This window comes from Nerophis ophidion, linkage group LG11, assembly GCF_033978795.1.
Source record: "Nerophis ophidion isolate RoL-2023_Sa linkage group LG11, RoL_Noph_v1.0, whole genome shotgun sequence".
In the NCBI taxonomy this organism is placed as follows: Eukaryota; Metazoa; Chordata; class Actinopteri; order Syngnathiformes; family Syngnathidae; genus Nerophis; species Nerophis ophidion.
This window is the reverse complement of record NC_084621.1, coordinates 2,207,152-2,221,786: the sequence shown is the minus strand read 5'-3', so window position 1 is coordinate 2,221,786 and position 14,635 is coordinate 2,207,152. Positions and strand designations below refer to the sequence as shown.

The window sequence follows — 14,635 nt, the reverse complement described above, 5'->3', positions numbered from 1 at the left end:
GCTTTTTCTTTAACCTTTTCGGGTTCAATTGCGAGTTTGCAAAGATTTTGTTATGTCTTCTGTGACAAATAATTATATTGCATGCTTTTTATGGGTACACATTTTTTTTGCGTTCTTCCTGCAGGTGATGAAATGCCTCCCTTTTGAAGTGATGTAAGATTTTTCAGTGACACGTGTTTTGTATTTAAGCTGCGGTGTGCACAATCTCAGCATGAAGTTGTCAAGTGCAGCTTTCTTTGTGCTTTCCTTTTGGAAGTTCAGCCTTTGCAATGTTTGCATACTGGCAAGTGCAGGAGAGTGAGAAAGGATTTCAGTCTTAAATCGGAATACAAAACACATTTAACTACCTTCCTAGTGGAGGTTAGACCCTTGCCTTGATTTAATGCTTTCTTTCCACTTGGTATATAATGGAAACCTGAAAGTGAATAAATCTGTTCCGGAGTCAAGCTGTCACCATCGTAAAAACTTCATAAACTGCACAGGCAATCTTGGACCTAGCATTCAAGTGTCTGCTTGGAAAAATGTTTGTGTAGGTGAATAAATGTGTTGCTCATGTTGTACTGAGCAGCTTCTTATGCAAATTTCCATAATGTTGAACTTAACAAGAGCTACGGATGTGTTTGCTTATTTGATTACCTGACAGAGAAAGAAAAAAGTGAGAGGAAGGAAGTGTAGAGGGAACTGAGGGATTTAGATCTGCTCGTCTTTTATCTCAAACAGAAGCTCCGTGCGATGCGTTTGTCCCGGATTTGAAACACTTTTACATCAATTTCTTTAGTTTGTCCTAAAGTACATCTTTCACAATGAGGACCATCATGTTTCCATCGGGTGAGTGACGACACAATGCTTCATTGTAATTGCGGTCATGCATAAGATATCTTTTTTTCCCCCTCCATCTTTGCTTTCTTAGTGCTGAGTGCACTGCGCTGCAGGCGAGCTGAGCTGGTCCATACCAAAGCAGGCCAGAGCGCCACCATCAAGTGCGGCCTCAACTAATTCACCAACAAACTAGAGTGGCAGCATGGCAACAATCTGGTCGTCGGGACCATCGACAAGCATGGCGTGCCTTGCAAAGGTGCTCTAAGGAACCTTTCCCCATAATATCCATTAATTCATCGCAGGCGGATTTTTATTTATCAGGCACCCGTGACATTAGGTCGAGGTCAATGGTCAGGCAGGAGACTCATCTGCTCAGTGGACAAAGAGTCTCGAGTGCACACCCTCGTCGTCGTCACCGGTGAGCATTGAATTTGACACCTTGTTGAAATGATACAGTAAATATTTTAATACGATATTGTAATAACGTTAAACAGTCATTTCTTTTAAAGATGTTAATAAGGCCGCAGACCTCCACCAAGGCTTAAATCAGGGGTGTCCAAAAAATTTTCCCCTGAGTGCCGCACACTGAAAAATCTTAAGGGTGCGTTGGTCATTTTGATATTTTTCACTTTCAAAACAAAATCAATATATATATTTTTTAAATACATATAACTGCTTGCTTGTCGGTTTTTTGTTACTAGTGTCAACATTTCAACTTTTTCCCCATTACATTACACCTGTTTATTCCACTTCTTAAATTGTGCCGCAGGTCGTTTTGGATACCCCTCCCTTAAACATTCTGCAAAAAAATCCGTGTCTACCTACAATTTTTTTTATCAGTTCAATTGAAGATTTGCTCTAAAGCTTTATTTTTATTGATATTTTTCAGTTAAAAAAACAAGAATACACACGCCACATTCTTTAAAGGAGTACCATGAGAGTTTGAGAACATGCAAATAGGAATCCTCATTCATATTTTTTAAGTTATTAGAAGTTTGTTTTTTTGTTATTGTCTAATTCCATAATCCCTGATAATTATTGGTATTGAATATGATTTTGATTATTCAATATGGTAAATGAGTTGTACTTTTATAGCACTTTTCTACCCCTGAATTGATTAACGTGGACCCCGACTTAAACAAGTTGAAAAACTTATTGGGGTGTTACCATTTAGTGGTCAATTGTACGGAATATGTACTGAACTGTGCAATCTACTAATAAAAAGTATCAAGGAGCCCAAAGCGCTTTGACAGTATTTCCCCATTCACACACACATTCACACACTGATGGCGGGAGCTGCCATGCAAGGCGCTCAACAGGACCCATCAGGAGCAAGGGTGAAGTGTCTTGCTCAAGGACACAACGGACGTGACTAGGATGGTAGAAGGTGGGGATTGAACCAGTAACCCTCAGATTGTTGGCACAGCCACTCTACCAACTTCGCCACGCCGTCCCCTCATTTAAAATTGGTTAAATGAAATTGATTATATTTTGAAACTATACAGCATTGTTTCTATTTGGTTCATGTGACATATTTATTTTTAGTATTAAATATTTGAAAAGATTGTTGAAAATTATTCAAATACAGAAAATATATTTTACCAAAATGTACTTATTTTTTTTTTTTTTAAACAATTTTATCATTTGTCTGTGCATACATTGACCACAAACAATGCGTATGTTTTCATTTATTAAAATATGTATTTAATGGAATTATATTTTAATTAGCATCTTTATATACTTAATGGATATGTAAACATACAAATTGTGAGCTCCCACTTTCGAGATACAACTTTCAATTTCTTATGTTTTGTCATTGTGAAGGTTGATTTTATATATTATTTTTTATTATTTGAATTTGTACCTCCATTTTTTTGTAGAACAATGAATTACCGTATTTTTCGGACTATAAGTCGCTGTTTTTTTCATAGTTTGGCCGGGGTGCGACTTGTACTCAGGAGTGACTTATGTGTGAAATTATTAACACATTACCGTAAAATATCAAATAATAATATTTAGCTCATTCACGTAAGAGACTAGACGTATAATATTTCATGGGATTTATGGATTAGGAGTGAGAGATAGTTTGGTAAAGGTATAGCATGTTCTATATGTTATAGTTATTTGAATGACTCTTACCATAATATGTTAGGTTAACATAGCAGTTGCTTATTTATGCCTCATATAACCTACACTTATTCAGCCTGTTGTTCACTATTCTTTATTTATTTTAAATTGCCTTTCAAACGTCTATTCTTGGTGTTTGCTTTTATCGAATACATTCCCCCCAAAAATGTGACTTATACTCCAGTGCGACTTATATATCTTTTTCCCTTCTTTATTATGCGTTATCGGCAGGTGCGCCTTATCCATCCATCCATCCATCATCTTCCGCTTATCCGAGGTCGGGTCGCGGGGGCAGCAGCCTAAGCAGGGAAGCCCAGACTTCCCTATCTCCAGCCACTTCGTCTAGCTCTTCCCGGGGGATCCCGAGGCGTTCCCAGGCCAGCCGGGAGACATAGTCTTTCCAACGTGTCCTGGGTCTTCCCCGTGGCCTCCTACCAGCTGGACGTGCCCTAAACACATCCCTAGGGAGGCGTTCGGGTGGCATCCTGACCAGATGCCCGAACCACCTCATCTGGCTCCTCTCGATGTGGAGGAGCAGCGGCTTTACGTTGAGTTCCTCCCGGACGGCAGAGCTTCTCACCCTATCTCTAAGGGAGAGCCCCGCCACCCGGCGGAGGAAACTCATTTCGGCCGCTTGTACCCGTGATCTTATCCTTTCGGTCATGACCCAAAGCTCATGACCATAGGTGAGGATGGGAACGTAGATCGACCGGTAAATTGAGAGCTTTGCCTTCCGGCTCAGCTCCTTCTTCACCACAACGGATCGATACAACGTCCGCATTACTGAAGACGCCGCACCGATCCGCCTGTCGATCTCACGATCCACTCTTCCCCCACTCGTGAACAAGACTCCTAGGTACTTGAACTCCTCCACTTGGGGCAGGGTCTCCTCCCCAACCCGGAGATGGCACTCCACCCTTTTCCGGGCGAGAACCATGGACTCGTGGGATCACACTCCTCAGCCTTCCCGGTAAGGTTTATTCAGGTGTACTGGAGAGGAGGCTTCGCCGGATAGTCGAACCTCGGATTCAGGAGGAACAGTGTGGTTTTCGTCCTGGTCGTGGAACTGTGGACCAGCTCTATACTCTCGGCAGGGTTCTTGAGGGTGCATGGGAGTTTGCCCAACCAGTCTACATGTGCTTTGTGGACTTGGAGAAGGCATTCGACCGTGTCCCTCGGGAAGTCCTGTGGGGAGTGCTCAGAGAGTATGGGGTATCGGAATGTCTTATTGTGGCAGTCCGCTCCCTGTATGATCAGTGTCAGAGCTTGGTCCGCATTGCTGGCAGTAAGTCGGACACGTTTCCAGTGAAGGTTGGACTCCGCCAAGGCTGCCCTTTGTCACCGATTCTGTTCATAACTTTTATGGACAGAATTTCTAGGCGCAGTCAAGGCGTTGAGGGGTTCCGGTTTGGTGGCCACGGGATTAGGTCTCTGCTTTTTGCAGATGATGTAGTCCTGATGGCTTCATCTGGCCGGGATCTTCAGCTCTCACTGGATCGGTTCGCAGCCGAGTGTGAAGCGACTGGAATGAGAATCAGCACCTCCAAGTCCGAGTCCAGGTGCGCCTTATACTCCGAAAAATATGGTTCTATTTTTAATTTCTGTATTCGATAAAAAAATGTACATGTATGCAATAAATCATAAAACAACCCGCATTGGGCCAGGAAATATAAAATGATGCTACTGAACACATACAGAAAATGAAGTCATTATATTGCCGCCTTCTGTCCTATGTGTGGTCAGTGTCTGTGGGCCCCCAAGGTGACCCCTCATGAAACAGTTCCGTACAGATTAAGTAGTCTTGTGATTTTTCCCCACACATATATATACAGTGGAGCAAAGAAGTATTTAGTCAGCCACCGATTGTGCAAGTTCTCCCACTTCAAATGATGACAGAGGTCTGTCATTTTCATCATAGGTACACTTCAACTGTGAGAGACAGAATGTGGAAATAAAAGTCAGGAATTAACATTGTAGGAATTTTAAAGAATTTATTTGTAAATGATGGTGGAAAATAAGTATTTGATCAACCATTCAAAGCTCTCACTGATGGAAGAAGGTGTTGGCTCAAAATCTCAGGATACATGGCCCCATTCATTCTTTCCTTAACACGGATCAATCGTCCTGTCCCCTTAGCTGAAAAACTATTTTGGTTTCATCTAACCACATGACATTTTCCCAATCCTCTGCTGTATCATCCATGTGCTCTCTGGCAAACTTCAGACGGGCCTGGACATGCGCTGGCTTAAGCAGGGAGACACGTCTGGCACTGCAGGATTTGATTCCCTGTCGGCGTGGTGTGTTACTCATGGTAACCTTTGTTACTTTGGTCCCAGCTCTCTGCAGGTCATTCACCAGGTCCTCCTGTGTGGTTCTGGGATTTTTGCTCACCGTTCTCATGATTATTTTGACCCCACAGGATGAGATCTTGCGTGGAGCCCCAGATCGAGGGAGCTTATCAGGGTTCTTGTATGTCTTCCATTTTCTGATAATAGCTCCCACAGTTGATTTTTTCACACCAAGCTGCTTGCCTATTGTAGATTCACTCTTCCCAGTCTGGTGCAGGTCTACAATTCTTTTCCTGGTGTCCTTCAACAGCTCTTTGGTCTTGGCCATAGCGAAGTTTGGAGTCTGACTGTTTGAGGCTGTGGACAGGTGTCTTTTATACAGATAACAAGTTCAAACAGGTTCCATTAATACAGGTAACGAGTGGAGGACAGAAGAGCTTCTTAAAATAGAAGTCACAGGTCTGTGAGAGCCAGAGATCTTCCTTGTTTGAAGTGACCAAATACTTATTTTCCACCATAATTTACAAATAAATTCTTTAAAATTCCTACAATGTGAAATCCCGGATTTTTTTTTCACATTCTGTCTCTCACAGTTGAAGTGTACCTATGATGAAAATGACAGACCTCTGTCATCATTTGAAGTGGGAGAACTTGCACAATCGCTGGCTGACTAAATACTTTTTTGCCCCATTGTATGTAAGACCGCCCACTGACCAAAGAACCACCGTTACATGTTATGTAGACCACAAGGAAGTGTTTTAAATGTAGAAAATAAATCATAGTATGATACCTTTTCAAAGGAAATCCAGTTCTCGGTCATTGAGCTGACATAATGCTTGCTCTATGCCAACCTTTCTAAAATCACTACATCTGATGGAATTGTGTGGGTTTCAAATTGTGACTATTCATGCATGTAATTATATGTCTCCAGTATTATGTACTGCATACTAAGTATTGTCCTATTAGGTGATTACGTATTGTATTGTTGATAAAGAATCTGATTATTATATCTGAGCGATGGGGCAGGACATTAGAAGCTTTTGTTTCTTCCTGCTTCTTTTCAGACACATCATGTTTCTTGTTTCTTTTCTTTTAATATCACTACTGTTTTTTTTCAGGGGACGATATTGTATTGGAGATGCTCGATTTGTGTTTTTGTGTTCGAAATGTTTTAATGAAATGCAACGGGGGTCCTGAACCTTAGATTTTCTCTCTCGTCTCGCCTCGACTACTGTAACGTATTATTTCCGGGTCTCCCCATGTCTAGCATTAAAAGATTACAGTTGGTACAAAATGCGGCTGCTAGACTTTTGACAAGAACAAGAAAGTTTGATCACATTACGCCTGTACTGTATATACCTTTATATACATATATACATACATATATACCTATACTGTATATACCTTTATATACATATATACATACATATATACCTATACTGGCTCACCTGCACTGGCTTCCTGTGCACTTAAGATGTGACTTTAAGGTTTTACTACTTACGTATAAAATACTACACGGTCTAGCTCCAGCCTATCTTGCCCATTGTATTGTACCATATGTCCCGGCAAGAAATCTGCGTTCAAAGGACTCCGGCTTATTAGTGATTCCCAGAGCCCCAAAAAAGTCTGCGGGCTATAGAGCGTTTTCCGTTCGGGCTCCAGTACTCTGGAATGCCCTCCCGGTAACAGTTCGAGATGCCACCTCAGTAGAAGCATTTAAGTCTCACCTTAAAACTAATTTGTATACTCTAGCCTTTAAATAGACCCCTTTTTAGACCAGTTGATCTGCCGTTTCTTTTCTTTTTCTTCCATGTCCCACTCTCCCTTGTGGAGGGGGTCCGGTCCGATCCGGTGGCCATGTACTGCTTGCCTGTGTATCGGCTGGGGACATCTCTGCGCTGCTGATCCGCCTCCGCTTGGGATGGTTTCCTGCTGGCTCCGCTGTGAACGGGACTCTCGCTGCTGTGTTGGATCCGCTTTGGACTGGACTCTCGCGGCTGTGTTGGATCCATTATGGATTGAACTTTCACAGTATCATGTTAGACCCGCTCGACATCCATTGCTTTCCTCCTCTCCAAGGTTCTCATAGTCATCATTGTCACCGACGTCCCACTGGGTGTGAGTTTTCCTTGCCCTTATGTGGGCCTACCGAGGATGTCGTAGTGGTTTGTGCAGCCCTTTGAGACACTAGTGATTTAGGGCTATATAAGTAAACATTGATTGATTGATTGATTGATTTTATTTTAACCTTTGACTTCAGCCACGTTAAATATCTTTAGAGATATTTAACTTCAATAGCTTAGCATATCTTGTACTACATTTTGATTGATATTAATGTGTTTAATGAATTCATTTATGTGGGAAAAGTTGGGACACATTACACAACAGGACGTTATAAAGGGCAATGACCAATGTTAAAAAGAAAAAAAATGTTTATTGTTGTTTCCTCTTTTATCTTTTTGAAATGTTTTCTCCAGATGAACGGCAGAGAGCTGTGGAACCCCAGACATTACTGCCATTGTCGCTGGTATTTCATGCTTTCCTTCATCATTTATTTATTTTTTTTTCACCATGCACTTCATTAATGCGTGCTAATTAGTGCAGAAATATCCCCCCATTCTCCTTTCGCCATCACTCTTTATCGCAGCCCGCCAGCTGCTCCTGCTGTGGCAACACCACAGAAGAAGAAGAAGCCCTCCCGACGCTAAAGACGTGACCGAAGAAAGCAAAAAAGATGGAGATAAGGAGTGAAAGACAATGACAGTTTTTAATTATGCAGCTTTTTCCAATTTTTTTGACTGCCGTTGACGTGAATGTGAATGCGATTAGCCTGGATTTACTGTATTTAATATTTACGCAGCATATTCATACTTTTAAGATGTGTGTTTTGATTGTGGATGCATTTGCACTTTCTTTGGATAAAAACATTTACAGTACTTTTTTTTTTAAACTATCCATCCATCCATTTTGTACCACTTGTCCCTTTCGAGGTCACGGGTGCGCTGGAGCCTATCTCAGCAGCATTTGGGCGAAAGGCGGGGTACACCCTGGACAAGTCACCACCTCATCGCAGGGCCAACACAGACAGACAACATTCACGCTCACATTCACACACTAGGACTAATTTAGTGTTGCCAATCAACCTATCCCCAGGTGCATGTCTTTGGAGGTGGGAGGAAGTCGGAGTACCCGGAGGGAACCCACGCAGTCACGGGGAGAACATGCAAACTGCACACAGAAAGATCCCGAGCCCGGATTGAACTCAGGACTACTCTGGAGAATTTGGAGGTAATCCTCCTTTTTCATTGTCCCATTTAAAGCAGCACTTCCATTGGCAGCAAAACAGGCCCACAGCATAATATTACCACCGCCATGCTTGACAGTAGCCATGGTGTTGGGATTAAAGGCCTCACCTTTTCTCCAAACATATCGCTGGATATTGTGGCCAAACAGCTCCATTTTTGTTTCATCTGATCACAGAACTTTCCTCCAGAACAGACCTGGGCAAAGTAAGGCCTGGGGGCCACATGCGGCACGTTAAACTTTTCAATCTGGCCCGCTAGACATCCCCAACTACTTTTTTTTTAGATCTTTAAGATGGAAACTGTAGCTCCTATTATGATGTGCAGTCATGTTTTCTAATGACTGTAAGTCTTCAACTGTACAAAGTATTTCAATGGTTGGAATCTGTGCTTTTGGATGATATACCAGTTACTATGGTAATCTAATTAGTTACCATGGTAATCTAATTAGTTACCATGCTCATCTAATTAGTTACTATGGTCATCTAATTAGTTACTATGGTCATCTACGTCACAGCAGCTGAGACAAGCCACCGAGCAGTGTGGGTGGGAAGCATTTCCACAGACGTACTAGGAGATTTTCACAACAATGTTCTAAAGCAGTGGTTCTCAAATGGGGGTATGCGTACCCCTGGGGGTACGTAAAGGTATGCCAAGGGGTACGTGAGATTTTTAAAAAATAGAAACAATTTAAAAGTCCTTTGTAAAATGTATTTATTGAATAATACTTCAACAAAATATGAATGTAAGTTCATAAAGTGTGAAAAGAAATGCAACAATGCAATATTCAGTGTTGACAGCTAGATTTTTTGTGGACATGTTCCATAAATATTGATGTTAAAGATTTATTTTTTTGTGAAGAAATGTTTAGAAGTAAGTTGATGAATCCAGATGGATCTCTATTACAATCCCCAAAGAGGGCACTTTAAGTTGATGATTACTTCTATGTGGAGAAATATTTATTTATAATTGAATCACTTGTTTATTTTTCAACAAGTTTTTAGTTATCTTTTTATCTTTTTTTCCAAATAGTTCAAGAAAGACCACTACAAATGAGCAGTATTTTGCACTGTTATACAATTTAATAAATCAGAAACTGATGACATAATGCTGTATTTTACTTCTTTATCTCTTTTTTTCAACCAAAAATGCTTTGCTCTGATTAGGGGGTACTTGAATTAAAAAAATGTTCACAGGGGGTACATCACTGAAAAAAGGTTGAGAACCACTGTTCTAAAGCTTAGTGATATATTAGATTGTAGGTGGGTTTATTTTGTACCATTCACGTTCCTATTTCACCGCTTGTTACATTTTTGTTGCATTTCACTTGATTGTAAAATATGTCGATCAAAAGGGGGTGTGGCATTCATATTTTGTCAATATTCAGTATTTTATCGTTCACAGAAAAGTGTAACATTCTATCTAGTTTTTTAAGGCGGTCTGTCATAACTTTTTTAGCATTCAATCAGACATTATTGTGAGGTTTTGTATCAGTGTTCCTAAAAATAGATATACCGGCCCCCAGACACATTTTTTTTTCTCTAAATGTGGCCCTCGAGTCAAAATAATGGCCCAGGCCTGTTCCAGAAGGTCTTATCTGTGTCCATGTGATGTCAGCCCTGTTGTTTTCATTTATTTGTTGTTTTAATTAACCTATGTACACCACTTTGGGATTTTTTTTCAAATCTGTGAAGCACTTTACAAATAGTTTACTTTCTAAATTTACCTATTTACAAATATTTTTTCACTTTTTGAGGTTTGCCTCCTTGCCTCAGAATCAACAATAATTAAATCCTGTTTTCTTATTTCATCATCCATGAACTAAAACATCATTTGTTTGTATTTAATCACTCCTTTTCCAAGGACTGCAGCTTCAAGCTCACGTCTTGTTGCAGTTTGTAAGGCCCAAACTGTTAAAAGAAAAAAATATACTGCTAAGGAAAACGAGTATTTTTGCTTTTCCGTAGAGACCCTCAAACATAACAATAGTGTTCTGTAAAAACAACAGGATTCTCTTTCCATGGCTTCATAACGACGTGTATTATACTGGTGTGTTATTGTTTGTGTGTGAGACGCTAATGAATATGATGACTGAAGTGAAGCGAGTGCATTTTTGCACCTGAGGTGTCCTTCCATTAATGCAAATGATCAGCAGCCACCATCAAATGATGTGATTTTCTAAAACATTATCATCATCATCATCATCTTCATCATCTTCATGCAGATTACCAACACAGTGTGAGTGCCTTGCTGTGACAATCAAGTGGAAGAGACAATCTTTACGCTGCTGCAAAGGAGAATTTAGTGGGATTTTGATTATTAGTGGAAAGGTAATTATTTACAAGGGCAATAAGATCACATGGTAAACTAAATGAAATTAATGGAAATAACTGAGCAGAATTTGGTACAAAAAAAATGCACAACAATTGGTATTTTATGGGCGTTTTCATTCATCCAGGTCATTAAATTCTCAGGGCATTCGATCGATGGCAACTGGACTGTTTGGTTTGTCTTAGAAGACATTTTGCCTCTTATTCACGTCAGCTTCATTAGTCAAGCTCATGCTCTCAAATTGGTTTAAGATTAGAATGTCTAGAAGTCGAAGATTAGATTCAAAGAAGAGGTTGTTTGTATCAAATGAAGAAATGCAAAATGGTTCATTCCACCTCATTTGGAACACTTCACTCGACACAAACGTCATAACATCATCAAAGCTCACCTTTTAAACCTTCACACAACACCAGCATTTTGGAAAAGGGACAAGGTTACTGTAGAAAGGTAAAAATATAATAAAGCTCTCTGTAGCATTTACAAGTTTCACTTTTGCATCTCGTTACACATGAGTGTGGTGCGTTCAAAGACTTCTGAATAAAGTTTAAAATAGAGGGATTGTTAGTTTTTTTTTTTTTAAAGATGGGTAGACTTAACCCTCAGGAGATACACTAATAATAATGTAATATGATTCATATTATCTACTGCTTATAATCCAATACTGTATGTGTATCAGATCATCTCTACACTCTGAAGTAATGGACGATTTGACATATTCATTATCATATTAAAGTGAATAATGACCATTTAATTTCATTATCTAGTCCCTTTATATTAAATATTTTAAATACATATCAAAATTATTTAGGGGGAGCTATATCGACATGTTCTAAATATGTTAATTCCATTTTAAAAAAGTCAAAAATTGAATTAAGATTTTAACCAACTCCATGGAATAATTAGTTTTTAGTAGAGATGTCCGATAATGGCTTTTTTGCCGATATTCCGATATTGTCTAACTCTTAATTACCAATACCCGTATCAGCCGATACCGATATATACAGTTGTGGAATTAACACATTATTATGCATAATTTTGTTATGAAGCCCCGCTGGATGCATTAAACAATGTAACATGGTTTTCCAAAATAAATCAACTCAAGTTATGGAAAAAAATGTCAACATGGCACTGCCATATTTATTATTAAAGTCACAAAGTGCATTATTTTTTTAAACATGCCTCAAAACAGCAGCTAGGAATTTGGGACATGCTCTCCCTGAGAGAGGTTGAGGTGGCGGGGGGTTGTATATTGTTGCATCCCGGAAGAGTTAGTGCTGCTGGGTATTTGTTCTGTTGTGTTTAATTTGGAGTTACGGTGCGAATGTTTTCCCGAAATGTGTTTGTCATTCTTGTTTGGTGTGGGTTCACAGTGTGGCGCATATTTGTAACAGTGTTAAAGTTGTTTATACGGCCACCCTCAGTGTGACCTGTATGGCTGTTGATCAAGTATGCCTTGCATTCGTGTGTGTGTGTGTGTGTGTGTGTGTGTGTGTGTGTGTGTGTGTGAAAAGCCGTAGATATTTTATGACTGGGCTGGCACGCAAAGGCAGTGCCTTCAAGGTTTATTGGCACTTTGTATATCCCCCTAGGTCTGTGTACACAGTCGCATTTTGAAAAGACATACATTTTACTTTTTTAAAACAGATACCGATCATTTCCAATATTACTTTATAAAGTATTTATCGGCTGATGATATCGGCAGGCCGATATTATCGGACATCTTTAGTTTTTAGTGCTTGTAAATGTATCAATTATGTGTGTATTTTGCGGCGACGTTAGGTTTAGGGTCTTGTGTACGGGGGCACAGAGTTTGGTGCTACGCCCCAGGCTCTTACAATACCAATGTCACTATAGCTTGGTTAATACCTCGGTCACAGCATGTAAATAGGACGTTGTTGGCCATTTTGGGTGTTTTTTGTTAGATGGCTTTATAGGCAGAATAGAGGACTCCCCCATTCCCGTTTAGCTTCCTCTTACTTGCTGTTTTTCACTATTTAGAATGCACAGCAAAGGGAGACACGAGTGTTCTTGCCTGGCTTAAAGATTGTGGATGATGGGCAAAAATTCTAAAAAAAAAAATGTTTTCCTTGAAAGTAGTGTATTGTATGTGTTTATATTTATAATATTTGATTGATATTCATGGTTGACTTTCTGAATTAATCCCCTCATTTATTGAACAACAGAAAACCAGATGTGAGTCTGGACCAAACGTGAAAAAGAGAAAACTAACATCAACCTAAACCACCGTCTTATTTCTGCTTCTTTTTTCCCCTCTTCTTAAGCGAGGAGACATCCGCATTTCCTGAAAGAAGAGAGGAAGGAGAAGGTGGAAAAGGCGGCCGAGGATCAGGATAGGAACCTTTGCTGAATCAAGGCCCGCCACAACCCCGGTGTGCGCTCATGCAAAGCCACCACAGCGCAGGCCGCCCACTCTGCGCTCTCATCAGCTTTCATCTCTCATGTGAGACCTCCACCAACACATCCTGTTGCACATATCAGCACCAAAACACTGCAGGAATGTCAGTAACATGTTCAAAATAATTGTGTATTTTAATAGACCCTTTAATTGGACTGTTCCCCTCCATTAAACACCTAAGTAGCACTGACACGTCAATCTTACCACCTTTTTGCACAATACAGTCATTCCTCGCCACACCGTGCTTTAAATCCACTACATCACACTTTTTTAAAACATTCTACAACATTTTTGGCCTAAATTAATCATTTACAAGCATGAAAATAGCTACATGAGCTGAATAAGTAGTAAGTGTACCCAGCTTCTTGCCTGAAGAAGGCTGGGTCGGCTTCTAGTCATACTTTCCAAACTTGAGACCTCTGATTTCGTTAGGCGGGGTCAGGTTTGGGGAGGGGGGCGTCACATATGCATGATTGATTGATTGAATCTTTTATTAGTAGATTGCACAGTTCAGTACATATTCCGTACAATTGACCACTAAATGGTAACACCCCAATAAGTTTTTCAACTTGTTTAAGTCGGGGTCCACGTTAATCAATTCATGGTACAAATATATACTATCAACATAATACAGTCATCACACAAGTTAATCATCATAGTATATACATTGAATTATTTACATTATTTACAATCCGGGGGTGGGATGAGGAGCTTTGGTTGATATCAGTACTTCAGTCATCAACAATTGCATCAACAGAGAAATGTGGACATTGAAATAGTGTAGGTGTGACTTAGTAGGATATGTACAGCCAGCAGAGAACATAGTGAGTTCACATAGCATATGAACAAGTATATACATTAGAAATACATTCGATTATTTACATTAGGTTATTTACATTCCGGGGAGATGGGATGTGAATGGAGGAGGGTACTAGTAAAAGGTTGATGATTCCCTGGAGGTGTTGTAGTGCATTTACAGTAGATGGCAGTATTGTCCTGTTTAAGAGTGTCACAACATTGCTGTGTACGGCAGACAAACTGCTTTACGGTAGACGAAAACGTGACTGCTGTTGTTGTGTGTTGTTACCGCGCTGGGAGGATGTTAATGAAACTGCCTAACAATAAACCCACATAAGAAACCAAGAACTCGCCCTCGATCATTCTACAGTTATAACATCATTGGGCAGACACGCTGTTTATATCGTGGGAAAACGGACGTGAAAACAGGCTGTCCTCACTCAGGTCCGCATGGAGCTGGAGGGGGCGTGGCCTCCAGCTCCGCCTGAATTTCGGGAGATTTTCGGGAGAAAATTTGTCCCGGGAGGTTTTTGGGAGAGGCGATGAATTTCGGG

General features: G+C 40.2%; 1 long non-coding RNA gene across 2 annotated transcripts; it reads left to right on the top strand.

The window, feature by feature from the left end:
* The first annotated feature begins 300 nt into the window (after positions 1 to 300).
* Positions 301 to 14,074, top strand: LOC133561523 (uncharacterized). 2 transcript variants are annotated; one of them, XR_009808713.1, is made up of 5 exons: positions 301 to 1,075; positions 1,141 to 1,237; positions 7,712 to 7,761; positions 7,882 to 8,522; positions 13,150 to 14,074. It is a non-coding gene; the product is annotated as an uncharacterized LOC133561523 (long non-coding RNA). The 2 variants fall into 2 exon arrangements; XR_009808712.1 differs by having other exon boundaries at positions 7,712 to 8,522.
* Positions 14,075 to 14,635: the final 561 nt, after the last annotated feature.